Below are 14,244 nucleotides of genomic sequence, written 5' to 3' on the forward strand. Positions count from 1 at the left end.
GGGACACCTTTAGGATGGTAAATCCAGTGGTAAATCCACTCTTGGTCAGTGAACACAGAGCAATTTGGGATCAACTGAACACATTCAGCAGCAGCAGAGAGGCTGGTGCCTATTATGAAAGCACATTAAATGCTCGTTTTTACCAGCACTAGGTGCAGAATATGGAGAAAATGCTACGCAATTTTTATTCTGTGAGCATTAAGCTCTTGTGATCCCACTTTGGTACTAAAGCATTAAAGATATGACTTTTTTTTCCTGAAAATACACATATATTCAATATTTTTGCCCCGGTTAACCAAATTAAACAAAACTTTCCTTTGCTAAGTAGATTTTCTGTCTGGGATTAGCAGAGGGCCACCATGGTCAAAACTGGGGTCATTTGCATATAATTTTGCAAACTCACACTGGTCCATGAGTCTTTGTCTCCCCAGTGTTGCTATCCTGGTTTTTTTGTTTTCTTTTTTCTTTTCGTTTTCATTTAGCTGTGGAGGATAAACCTCTCTTTGACTTTAGAATTACTTTAGGATAAAAGTCTCCCCTCCCTCCACCCTTTCAGGGCTCTGAGCTCACCTCCTGGTTCTGCTGACCCTGACTTTTGCCCCCCCAATTATTTTTGCATCTGCTAAAATCAGCTGTACCATGCTCAGGATCTGAGCTGCCTTCCCAGCTCAGATCCACACCTGTGTGCCATGCTCTGTGCCCACAGCTGGATCCACATAGGCAGTGGGACACAGAGCTCCCTCAGGACTGGCATCCCCAGTCTTTTGACAGAGGTTCATATAATTTGTCTTCATTTTATTATACATTTCCATATCTATAGGGCAGACACTTTTAGCCTTTTTCCCCCTGGATTTATTTTAGCTCTGCTGTGAGCACCATCTGCCAACTTTGGTGGGAGCAGGTAGGAGCTGGATGTCACCTGTGCTGGGCCTGTAAAGGCTGTACCTGGTCCCAGGTGGGGTGCCTGTCTGGCCCGGTGATGTTCATCATCTGACACAGCAGTGCTATTTACTGGTGTCTGGCAGCAGCTAGCACAGCATTTTGTTCCTGAAAATAAACTAATTCCCAAAGCCCTCAAAGCACTAGCTTCTCTGTTATGCACCATCTTGGCTAAAAATCCTAATGGTGAATGACTTGCTCTATCATGTCCTATTCCTTTCCTTCAGCTAGCATCTTTCTCTTTCTTAGACCACCACATCCCTTTTGCCACAGTTTGCCTTGTGTTCCTTCCCTATGCCTTTCATGTCTTCTTTTCCACCTCTTCTTCTCCCTGCTATCCAAACCCCTCTCTTTTCCTCACACTTTCCATGTCCTACATGTAATTCTGGAATTCTTCTTACCGCAGAAAACAGTTATACAGCATAGTCACATCTCAGTAATTTCTTTGTGTTGAGGGTAAATAATCGTGCTGGAATCAAAGTACAGCAAAATGTGAGGTTACGGTTTTGCATCTGACTCTCATTTGTCATTTACTCAGGCAGTAGAAGAGTTTATGTTGATCTTTGTAAAACTGCATTATTGAAAACATCTCCAAATCCCTATTTTATCACAAGGATTTGTTTGCACTATCATTTAAGTAAAGCATCATCAATTAGATCAAAGAGACATAAGTAGCCTATTCATAAACTCTTCATCTTAAATGTTTTCAATAGGTAACAGGCAAAGCCTGGAAGGAAATGCTATTATTTAAATAAGTTAAAAATGTTTATGGACTTTGAGCACATATAGGACAGGTCAGAACTCTTCTTTCTTCCTGTGGTTTTGCACCAGTCTGAATGCATTATTCAAAGACCTGGGGGCTTTGGTGGCAGTGCCACACTGTGGAGTTTCCAGCCTTGGAAACAGAGCTCATGTCACAGAGCAAAATCCCCAAATTCATGCCAACACAGTAATTTTTGGGGCATCTTATCAATCAGGTCACTAACTGACTAGAAAAGAGTATTTTTATTGTACTTTGGATTAGCGTACAGGATCACTCTGCTTGCAGTGGACCGCGAACAGTTGCATCAGCACATCTATAGGGGCTGAGCCATGGGTTGGGAAGAAGCAACTGAGTGAAGCAGGAGGAACAGCACCAATGAAGGCTCTTAACCACAGATCTGTTCCAGCAGTGATGCACAGGATAGCTGGCTTCCTAGTGGATGGATATGATCCCTGTCCCATGGTGAAGATCCTGCCAGTTTATAAGTCATGCTGTCCCACTGCTCCATGGATGCTGCTGTTCCTCAGGCTCAAAGGCATCCCAGAGTAGGCCACATGATTTGACCAGGATCATATCAGAAGTGCTTAGGAGAGCAGAGGGTCTTAGTTGCCAGGGTACAATGATTACCCCAGCCAGAGCAGCTTCTTACTGTGCTACCACATTCTTGGAGAGAGTTAAATAGTATCTTGAAGCCCAGGCATGTGTTTTTCCTTTATAAAGTGACTCAAGCACGAGGAGGAGGAAACCTGCTGTTTGCCTGTGGAACAGTCTGCATATTACACACAAGCTGCCGAAGCAGTTGCAGGCTTGTCCAGCAACCCCTTCGCAAAGGCAGACTTTTGGAAAGAAACCCTCCAGACAACAGTTTCATATTTGCTGAGATGTAGCATCTGATCTCACAGATATGCTCCTGCCTTGGATGAGTCTCACATCATCATCTCTGTTTCTAGAAAACTTGCCCACATGGTGCGCAAAGGCTGTTTTAGGAAAAGAACACTGAATTCTCTTGAAGAGAACAAATGATTATGGAAAGATGTATAAGAAATGCATTTTAATATGTATATAAGATTAAAGCTCTGATACCTACCTACATACCATACTGCATACACACAGTTTTAACTGGCATGTTAAAACAAGCAAAACTCATTTTAAAAGGTGAGAATAAGCAACACTGAGAATGACTGGATAAACATCATATGTGAAGAAAGAGGAGTAGTTTGGAAGATTCGAACAGAATATTAAGTCCAGTTCAACTTAGGAAATAGATTGTTTAACATTCATCTTGAAGCTACAGCAATTGAAATATGCACTATGCTTCATCAGCAGTAATACAGTTAATTAGGCTGAAAAAACCCACTTTTGATAACAAAAAATCTAAACTTCAGTATGTATGCTCTGAAAACTTAAGGGTAATTAATTTAATTTTTAATACTGTAAGAACACACCACCTCCCAGTGCAGTTCTAGTCTATGTATCAATTGTGTTATTAAAAAATGAGGTCCTTTGAAAAAGCAAGTCCCGCAAGGCAACAGGGAATTCATTACAGGGTCTGTGACTCAGTTCTTATGCTTTTGGTGAACATTATGAAGTTAGTTTTACCCCTGCTGAAGGCTTAACCCAGAGCATGTGGAAGGATTTACACCAGATCACTTTGTGGTCCATTATTTAGAAAATCTCGGTCTCTTACTAGCTTTGTGGAAACCAGGCAGTGCCTGATCTCTGAGCTCATCTTTGTCTCTTGTAAATTCCAACAATAAATTTGTCTTTCAGTCCCATAAAGGGTGCAGGCATTTAGAGTAGGGCAAAGTCCAACTGGAACCCTTAAGACCAGGATCATGGCAGAAAATGCCTTCATTGTGATTCAGTAGCCTGTGCCTCCATCTCCCTGCCCTTAGTTCCTAGCGTGAGGCTTAGACATTCTTCTAGGAAGTCTCAAGGTTGAAGGCTAAAAACTGTGTCCCACTTCGGAAGCACCTTCTCATAACCATTCTGCCCCTACAAAGCAATTTCTTTGTCTTTTCCTTCAATTTGTCTTTGAAGGAAACACTGTGCTCTGGTTTATCCTTTCAAAGGAGAGATTAGATGGCAGTCTGTCCAGAGAGGGTTTGATCTCAAGATATCAACTTGAAGGAGACATTCAATTTAGAGCACAAAGCTGTGACACGGTTTCAGTGTTCTCTCAATGCTAGGGAGGAGTGGACACTATGGCTTTCATACCTGCCTTCATTCTCCTTCTCTGGAGGTACAAGTGGCCTGTGTACCATGTGCTTTGTGTATCATGTGTATACCATTATGTATTACACACATAAGAAGCTTATACAGGCCCTCTTCCATAGTACAGCTGCATTCAGTTTAGTTTTTCTCAGTATTTCCTAGTCTGGTTTGGTTAGCTATTTGTTTAAATATGGCTTTATTAGATCCTCATATCTTCCCATGCATGCTACATTAGAGCTGTTACAGGGGAAAAATTCAGAAAGAGGAGCCTTTAAAGGTCAGTATTTGTGATGGGTTTGCTACTCTCCCTGAGAAGGAAACAGGAATAGGATAGGTCATTTGACGTATATTTTACCAATAAGATATTCCATACTGTGTTACATCAGCTCAGATATAAAAGACTGGAAGGAAGTAAGGGCTCTCTGTTCTTGTGGGTAGCTACATGGTGGTAGACAGGCTGCTTCTTCTTCGGAGGAAAACGCCTTTCATGGGGAAGTAGTCTTTATTGTTAATTTTCCCTGTGTGTATAGTGCTTATAGTTCCTTTTTTTCCTCTCTGTGTAAATATAAAACTGCCTTTCTCGGTAAATCCCAGGTTTTTACATTTTTTTCATCTTTCCTTTTCCCTCTGGGGGGTGGGGAGATCTGCGCAGCCTCGGTGGATACCTGGCGTTCAGCCAAAGTAAACTATCCCAGGACATATTTTATGACTAAGATATAATACTGGGGTTTCTTTTCCTTTTTCCCCAAACTAAAATGTCCTTTAAGGTATCCTAGGACAACCTCATGGTTTGATACTGACAGGTTTTTGATACAGGCAGATATTTGATACACCTGTACAACCTTACTCACTACAAGAGGTGATGACACTATAGCTGTGAGTAAAAGTTAGGGTACAGAGTTTTCTACCAAAGATGGTAGGATGGAAATAATACTATGAAATTTACTGCTGGGGTTTCGGGATCAGTAGAAGGAACAATAACAGCAAAATCTATCGAACAAACCTCATATACCTTCAATTTCAAAATGAGAAAAGTGTAATAGGGATCACTGACCTTCACTGAGCAAAGATTACAAAACTTCAAGAACCTCAGGAAACACTGAGACAATATGTATCCCATATAAGACAAGGATATATTGGAATGTTCTAAGAGAATCAATATAACCTGAGACTTTCATATTCCACTACAAAATCCCTTTTTATCATACGATGTAATAAAAATTTTTCTATGCTACAAACTTTTCATACAGTACCTTCTTCTCTCTAAAAGAAATGAGAAAAGAACAAGTCTTGGAGTTTTATTAATGAAAGTATCGTAAATTTGTTGGATCCTAAAATATAATATCTGCAGAAAGGAGTTCGATGGGTCAATGCAGTGGGCCTTGGGCAATAGGGGCTGACAAGAATCCCTTGATCTGAAGGACTGAATCCTCCTCACAAGACCGGTTAAAGATTCAACCTTATGGATTAAGCCTGGCTCCAGCAGAAATAAGAAAGGACTCTTGAGATGATTGTATCAGACCATGTGTAAACCTTTTAATCCCTTTCCCCCTATGTAATCTTGGTTGAGGGAAATATTAACCTATTGGGTAACTGCAGTAAAACCTTGTGTAGTTCCCTAATTAACATAGCTCATCCTCCTCATTAACATGTCCTGCCCCCAAGACCCTTATATTGCGAAGCGTGTCTTCAATAAAGCATTCCAGTTTTCTACCCCATAACTGGGATCACTTAGTTTTTGACCACCCACTTAAATTCTCTTTGATGTCTAGAAAAGACGAGAAAGTAACTGGAAAAAAGCATGAGCAAGAGTACATAATTTGCTGCATAATGCCAAAACCTATTAGACAGCAGAGATCAAGGAAATTTAGTTAAATGATGATTAAAGGTGCCACTGTTTCCACCAGGTTACAAATCACCATTTGCAGAAAAGACAGTATGTTAAAGCAAATGAGACCCTATATGCTTGTTACCCATGTGTATATATTGTGCATACATCCTTAGCTATCGCAGGTAGGCCAAGCTTCCTGGGCATCCATGAAGCTATAGTTACTTCCATGAGAAGACACAATGAAGCTGCATCACAGATACCTTACCAAACATGTAAGCAATACATGTTTCAGTGGCTCCTTATTCTCATTTTATTAATTCAACTATGCAGCCACATGTTTATGAAGATGTATGGGAAGCACATAATCTAATCTGATTTTAAACACACAATTACTCTGATCATGAAAGTGAAGTCATGTACAGAGCAGGTCCTAGTGCCTCCGGTACTCAGTGCATAAAATATTTCTCCAACAAAAAACCCCAAACAAAAATCTACACTTGAATGAAAGGCCAACCTCCATCTGTGTGCTTATGCAGGAGCTAATCCAACTCTATGAGGTCAAATGACTTTACTATGGTGAGATTCCAAGCAGCAACATGACATGCTGTTCTTCACCAAATTTTACATCTTCTCAAAAGCTGTTTGCAGCTCTCCATGCTGCAACTTTAATTATAGAATCATAGAAGGATTTAGGTTGGAATGATCATCTAGTTCCAATCCCCTGCCACGGACTGGAATACCCTTCACTAGACTAGGCTCCATTCAGCATGATCTTGAACACTTCCAGGGATGGAGCATTCATACCCTCTCTGGGTAACCTGTTCCAGTACCTCACTACTCTCACAGTAAAGAATTTTTATCTAATATCTAATCTAAGCCTACTTTCTTTCAGTCTGAAGCCATTCCCTTTCTCTTGTCACTATATGACCTTGTGAAAAGTCTCTCTCTATCTTTCTAGTAGGCTCCCTCCAGATACTGGAAGACCATAATTAGGTTACCCTTCTCTTCTCCCAGCTGAACAATCCCAATTCTTGTAGCCTTTCCTCATAGGAGAGGTCCTCCATCCCTCTAATCATCTTGGTGGCCCCCCTCTGGACTTGTTCCAACAGGTTGATGTCTTGCCTGTGCTGGGGATCCCAGAGCTGGATGCAGCACTCCAGGTAGGGTCTCACCAGAGTGGACTAGAGAGGCAGCATCTTGGCATTGATTTTCTTAGTCTGTTGTATGTTACATGCAGTTAGCAACTGTGTTACAGTCAGCTTTGCTTTATACTCTCAGAAGGGGTTTCTACCACCCTTTCACAAAGCAACTTACACTATTAGATATGGCAGGCAACAAGTAGGTAAAAGACGTGCATCCCTACGAGGAGTGTATGACATAGCTACAAGGATAGGCAACTGGGAGAACATACGTGTTGTTCTGCTAGTCATGAAAATATGCTATGTTAATTTGTAGCAGGTTTCCAAAGGGTTTCTTTGGCTGTATTTGGCCAGCTTTTTATGAGCCTCTTCCAAAGAGGATTTGTAATCAATTTGCCTTTTCAGTTTAAGATCAAATTTAGAGAGAGAATGCTAAACTTCATCCTCTTTTAGCAGGAAGTTACAGGAATTTTAGGACTGGAGTTCTGGAACAGAGAGGTAACCCCTGCTGCCAGCATCCAGCTTCCTAAAGGCCTTTCAAAGAGTTTTCCAGGCACTGTAACTGCAAGTAGAAAAAAATAAAGATAAGAAGTTACTGCAGGAAAATGACAATGATTTGGTAGGGCACAAAATGTCTTTGAGCATCTCATCACAGCTAACCAGGGCATAAGGTGAGGACATAGTATGCTTTAGAGCCTGTAGGTCCACAAACACACAGGCAGAACGCTGGTGAGTTTCATTCCTCACCAGACTAAAATACAAAGATGGGAGAAGACCAGTGGGACTTCTTCATTCACGTACTTGGAAAAATTGTACTTCATGTACTTGGAAAAATTCATGTATTTGTCATAATGTAACACCATACCACAAAAGAAAAATAATTTCAGTGGCCTGATAATAGAAGGACATACTGAACTTTATGACCATCTGACTTTAAACTGTTAGGTGTTTCAAAGGTAGAGGTCTAAGAATGAATTAATCATTCAAAGCAATCTTTCTAATCAAGAGGGATAAACAGGTACCTCCAGAGGACAATTTATAAGACAGATTTTATTTTCTCCTTTTAAGATGAGCTGATTTTCCTTGGAATATCTATGTCTCCTCTTTTGAATCAAGAGGGAATGTAGGATAAATAGGTCAGATTCAGATATACAAGTAGGATCAAAATCAGGGCAGCTGAATCCCACCTGCATTGCTGCCTGGCAAGTAGCCTAATTTATCTGCTCAGATATTTCAGAGGGGCTAGACCATGCTATAATATCACATTTAATTACAAAAAAATATCATTTTTGTGTGACTGTTGCACAAACTGAAGGTGTAGCCAGCCCGGCCACTAAACTGTAACAACTGATGACAAATCCCAGTTGACAAATACTTTTAATGTACTAGTTGCACGTACTGCAGAACACATGGAAAGAATTTTGGGTGGGGAAGAATGGGGTTTTTTACTATTTCCCCCAAGAAAGCACCATTTCAGACAAAACTGTTAGCCATCCACTGAAAGCCAGCATCCTTTCTCCATAATCTGATTGTCAAAATGTCAAATTTAGAAGCTTGAGCCTCTCCATGGCACTGGTTTAGCTCCAAGATGTCTGTGTAACTGCAGTTATGTTATTCTTCTGCCATCTTTGACAACGTGAAGCAAAGGGCTTCAGGAACTCCATGTATAAAACATCTACACATAAAATCAGAAAATCTATATTCTTAAGCACATGCACACTAGGGGAGAATTTTGCCATTCATTTAAACGGAAATAATTTCCTCTCTCTTCTCCTCTTCATTACAGTCACAGAAATTTTACCAGCTCTGGCTGCTAACACGAGTGAAGAAAATAGAAGTGCGTTCCCTCCCATGAGTGTACTTAGGAACTGGCATTTCACTGCAAATAGATACATTATAGCATAGCCAATGTTTAAACTCTTCTTTAGAAAAAGAATTTATTTTTTTAGAATTCATCAGCATCCAGTTTTGCTGCTGAAGCTTGTGCTTCATGCATTTTAAAAAGAAAGATTTTGCTATTTTGGTGCTGAACCACCTACTCACCCAGTTTCCTTCCATTTTTGGAACAGCATACCATGTTAGAACAGAGCTTCACAACCACTATTTTTTTCCCACTGAAATAAACTATATTTGCCCACACCTGACCACTAGGATGTCAGAATCACACCTGAGCTTTTACCTAACCTTAAGTTTTCAGCTCCTTTTCAGTGTGGACAATACCTGGCATTGGGAAAATATTGAGACTTTGAGGTGTAGCGAAATGTTTCACAAAATCCTGAAAACCCAATGTGTTGTCCTTGTTTATAACTAAAGTTTCTCAAGTCTTCTGAGTTCCAGGGCTATTTCAGACTAGTTGTCAAACCTTCCCTCAACACACTAAAAGATAAAATACGATGACACTAAATTATAGAATCGTAGAATATCCTAGGTTTGAAGGGACCCACAAGGATCATCAAGGTCCAACATGGCCTTGCACAGGACAGCCTTAACAACAGATAATGACTATTTGTAAGAAAAACATGAAGTTATTCTATTTATTAGCCAAATAACTGTGTGTTTAACCAGCAAACTCCCAGGAAAGTCATTGATGTTTTCAGAAATTTTTCCAAGGATCATAGCTTTATGCCAATAGACACCAGACTGCTAAAATAATGATTACTCAGATAGAAAATCCTCTGAATGAGGGATAGTTAGTGGATCTCCAGGGACATTACCACCCATCATGGTTCAGCCTTATTTTTACCATGATTTCCAAGTTTTTATGTCTTAATACTTCAACACAAGATACATGATCTCCTCAGTGACACATTAAGAGTTAACTTCTTCTCAATCTTCAAACTCCTTCTTTATCACTGCATAGTGTTTATTCAGTAAGCTTCAAATTCTCCCGCATAGCTTGAGATAGGGAAATAAACTGATGCAAAAAGTTCTAAAAAAGACTCCGCCTGTTATCATGCTGATATAATTTCTCCTTGTGATTTGTTTCCTGGTGCCTTCAGCTGCCTCTACAGATTTGATATATCACAATATAACAATTTCTATGTGGTCCCAATGATGTGTTTCAGGACCAACTGTAGTCCTGCAGTTTTCCAGGAGAGGAGATCACCTAGGTTACACAAAGTGGAATTAATTTTGACAGCTACCCAGCTGGCAGATTTGTAACAGTAAGCAAGACCCTAACTGTTAGAGGATACTAAATCAAGAGTAACTAGATGATCTTTGAGGTCCCTTCCAAACCACACCATTTCATGATTCTATGATTCTAAATTACTGCCAGGTTGCAGTCCAAAATTCCCCCCTAATTTCTCACTTCTTCTTGTTTCTGCTATTCTTCAGACAATAATGTAACTTAATTTGTACTATGGAGTAGATCACATAGTTTCCACATTATTTGACACTATATCCAACTAATTGCTGCTCAAAATTTATGCCAGTGGAAAAAATAATGCAGTTCACAGTGTTGACCCTGCAAGGATTTGCACATAAGCTCAGCCTCATGCACACGACTTCCTTTACTTCACTGAGTGCTGCCTCACTCAGATTTCAGAGGAGCCAGATTTCAGAAGGAAAATAGATTGAGGTAAAGTGTTGGTATCACAGGGATTTCAGAGGAACTGGCAAGTTCAGAAAAAAATAGTGGTCATAATGGTACATTCTTCCAAATTAACAAGAAGACTATCCCTGAAAATGACCAGGACAAAGATTGGTGGCCACAAAACTGTCCCCTGCATGCTTGGAAGTAGGACCTCAGCTGCAGCCCTGAGCTTTTCTATCATATTTTAACCCAGAGGGATCATAGTCAGTTCTACCCCAGTGGAAGACAAGATGATCTTCAGGACCAAAAGTAGTATTGCAGGAGCAAGACATCTGCCAAGGATATCTTCCACCTAGGCCTTTTGGATCTGATTATTTTTCTTCTATTTCTGTGCATCATTATCCTCTTTAGGCTCAGATTCCAGCCCAAACTGAGGTCTCTCATCAAAGACACTGGGCAGCCCTTTCTGACAGAGAAACAATTGGCTTGTTCCTAGCTCTTTTTTCAATCAAATGAAGTGTCTCCTTAACAAAATACCAGAGTCTAGATAAGTGAGCAACTTTCCTTATTGTAATACCTGCCAGTACAATTTCAGGTTATTTTTCTTCTTAAAAGGTAACCATAGGTATGGCATTGCTGGGCAGCGCTGTTTAAGCATAGCAAACCAGATACTGTCCTGATTTATAACCTCTGTCAGCTCAAGCAAATGCAGGAGCTGGCAACTTTGCACATGCCCTCTGAATGGCAAGATGCCCACTTATAATGTGTATAAGGATGCATCTTTAGGGATTCTCCCTAGCCCACCTGACATGCCTCAGGTGTGAGAAGAGTATTTACCAAGTATTTACGTTGCCACCTGAAAAAGAATAAGCACACCAGAAAAAGCACACCAGGGCACAGTGCAGCCCAGTCATGGCAGGCTCTCAGGGCCATACTGCCTTAGTCTTGCAAATCACTCCAATGGTAATAAGGGCTGCATGATAGACACATGAACTTATCACAAAGTATAAAATGTGGAGTCTGTCATCAGTTGGCAGCCTTGCCTGCCTTTCTACCCACACCCTGTGTGTGAGAGTGGCTTCCAAGTGCAGCAGCATGCTGGAGTGTCTGCTGCTCACCACAAAACGGGGTGTAAAGCACCTTTTGAAAAGACAAAGCATCTCCAGGTGGTTCAGGGCATGGAGCTACAGCAAATGTCTGTGGTGGGCATAACCGCAGTCCGGCAGGGTTAAAAGCGAGGCTGTCCAAATTCATCCAAGACCTGCAAATCTTGAAACACGTAAGCCCTACATGCATCAGATAAAGAAGCCAGAAAGAAAGGTGCCCCCTAATGAGTTTTTTTTGCGCTTGGGTGAGCGAAAGGGCTGCTTCAGGAGGCTAATAACTGAAAACCTTCCAGGCTTTTGTCCGGAGAAATGGCAGGCACTTTCCATCCCTTTGAAAAAAGAAGGCCTTTCGGAGTCTTCACGAGAGATGTGGATTTTAAGGGCGACCTTAGGTCATACAGAACTAATCAAGCGAAAACAATAAGAAAATTAGACTGACAGTCAGCAAGTATCTGAGGACTTTATCAAAAAGAATTAGGAATGGACAAATTCACTGGGAGCAAAGGATCAGATCTGCGAGATGGCATTGTGTGGTGGGATTAAATTATTTATTCATTGTTAATTTATTTATTTATGTATGTGCAAATGACCTAGCTGCTGCAGGTGCTGAGGAGTTTCTGAAAAGGCCCAGTTTTAGAGCCAAGGCTAGAATATTGGTCCATTTAACTCATTCTTTTCCTTAAGGCGATCAAACAGTGACTTTTATCTAGGAGATAGAGGAGGAAAACCATATGTGTACTGGGAATGATGCGGGGGTCTGAGCAGCACTAAGTACCCAAGTATTCCAGTCTCATTCAAGAATGCTGTGCAGTTTAATGTCTAGCAAATTAGCAAATGAATGCTTATGTCAATATGTGAAAAATCCCTAGTTGGTTTAAACAGATAAAAAGCCTCTTGGGAAATGGCAGAAAATGCAGGCTTTCTCTCCTTGTCTTTTTTAAAGAAAGAAAGAGAAACAGTACTTATTAATATGTTTTCCCCAAACTTACAAAAAGTTGCAGAAAACACCAACAGCCTATGTGGATGCTGGATCTTATATATACATGAAATTTTTTCAATGTTGCCACTGGAAAAATACAAGAATCTTTTGCCAGGCACCCTTTGAATCAAATACTTGCTATTCAGAAGAAAACAGTTAAAATCTGTGACAGCTATAGAGCCTGGAAGATGCCACCCTGCTACCCCTCTCTTAAAGGTGCAGGAGATCAAAAGCCCTGGAGAGGGTCCATCTTTACATTTTGCCCTGATTTATAAATTCAGTCTTGAAGATGAAATCCACAAAGACCTTGTTTTTTCTTCTCTACATTCAACCATTAATAGGAAAGGATAAAATTGTCATCTCATGTTTTCCTTGACCCAGCAAAGCAAACACACAGTGGGGACTCTGTGTACGACATGACCCTGGGGAAAAAAGGAACACGAGATCTCAGCATGGGGCTTGGAGGCAAGAAGTCACACATATCGAAAATGACAGCGCCATGTCAGTTAATGCCATGTGATAAGGGAGTCGTGCTGGGTTTTATGTCCCTCTTGAAGGTACACTTGAAGGTTGGCCGGTAAGGAAGATTTTTTACTAACTCCAGAAAGGGGTTGTAGATATTTGGGCAGGACAGATCATAACCAATTATCTTACTTCAGGACAGGCATCAGTAGCTGTGCTGGGGATAGTAAAACTGCCCCATGAGACACATCTTGAAACCAAACAGGCAGGTTTACGCAGAATGCCACGTCAGACTACTGCTTTGCGTTTCCCTCCTCTCAGCCATAGTTAGGCCCTCTTCTCAAAACCAGCCCTCATTGTGGAGAAAGGGCCACTAAAGAGAAAAAATGAGGGCATTTTAAAGAAAAAATGTCTCTATTATTACTAAACTTAAAACATTACCTCAGATTAAAAGTTCAATAAGCCAATTTCTCAAGCCATACAGAAAAGCCCCACAGGTCATGCAGAAAGTCTGCTTCCTCCCTGGAGTGATGAAGTCCTCATTTCTCTCTTGAATGTTAATGCATGAGGATGAATTCAGTCGAGATGACTGCCAGCATGTCAGTAATACACTACCACTTACCTTCTGCAGCCCAGGGAGAGCTGTGGCACACCAGGGAGCCAGCTGAGATATAGTCTTACTCCATGGGCTGTCAGGGTGCCTTTTGAAATGGCAGGAGCCAAAAGCAGAGTTACACAGCACTGAGAGCTCAGCCGCCTCAGGAACAAGCAGCACAGGCCAGGCTTCTTCTTGGTCATCATTTCAAACGATGGAGTCCCAGCTCATAAGAGAAATACTTCTCATCAGTATGCAAGGGCACGATCTAGTTTGACGGAATTTCACGTCCCCAAGACTTTCCAATTCACCTTTTATGTTGTCTCTGACTTCAGCTATATTGACAACATTTCACAGCTGTATCTCATGAGCAAACTTCACCGCTACCTGCCTACTTTTGGTGTCAAAGTCATCAGATAAAATATTAGTATTTCCATTAGTATTATTAATATTGCAAGTAGAATACTTTCCGTATTATGTTCTAATTTTTCAAGTTTCCGTGTTCACTTCCCAAATTGTGTGGAATAAAAATTCCTTTTTTGCTGCTAATTAAGATGTTTTGCTTAATATCTCACTGATGTTTTACACAAGAGTCGAACTGGCTAAGAATCCTCCTTCTGCTGGGGAAACAGGCTGGCTACCTACATAAGTGGAAAGAGCCACCTCAAGGAAGAATGGAAA

General features: G+C 40.8%; 1 long non-coding RNA gene across 1 annotated transcript; it reads right to left on the reverse strand.

Annotated features, from left to right (window-relative positions):
* Positions 1 to 7,361: 7,361 nt before the first annotated feature.
* On the reverse strand, positions 7,362 to 13,797 carry LOC108493030. The gene is made up of 3 exons (XR_001873310.1): positions 13,711 to 13,797; positions 9,523 to 9,526; positions 7,362 to 7,371 (listed from the first exon to the last, which is right to left on the reverse strand). It is a non-coding gene; the product is annotated as an uncharacterized LOC108493030 (long non-coding RNA).
* Between the last annotated feature and the right edge of the window lie 447 nt (positions 13,798 to 14,244).

Source organism: Lepidothrix coronata, unplaced genomic scaffold, assembly GCF_001604755.1.
Source record: "Lepidothrix coronata isolate B3197 unplaced genomic scaffold, Lepidothrix_coronata-1.0 Scaffold0, whole genome shotgun sequence".
In the NCBI taxonomy this organism is placed as follows: Eukaryota; Metazoa; Chordata; class Aves; order Passeriformes; family Pipridae; genus Lepidothrix; species Lepidothrix coronata.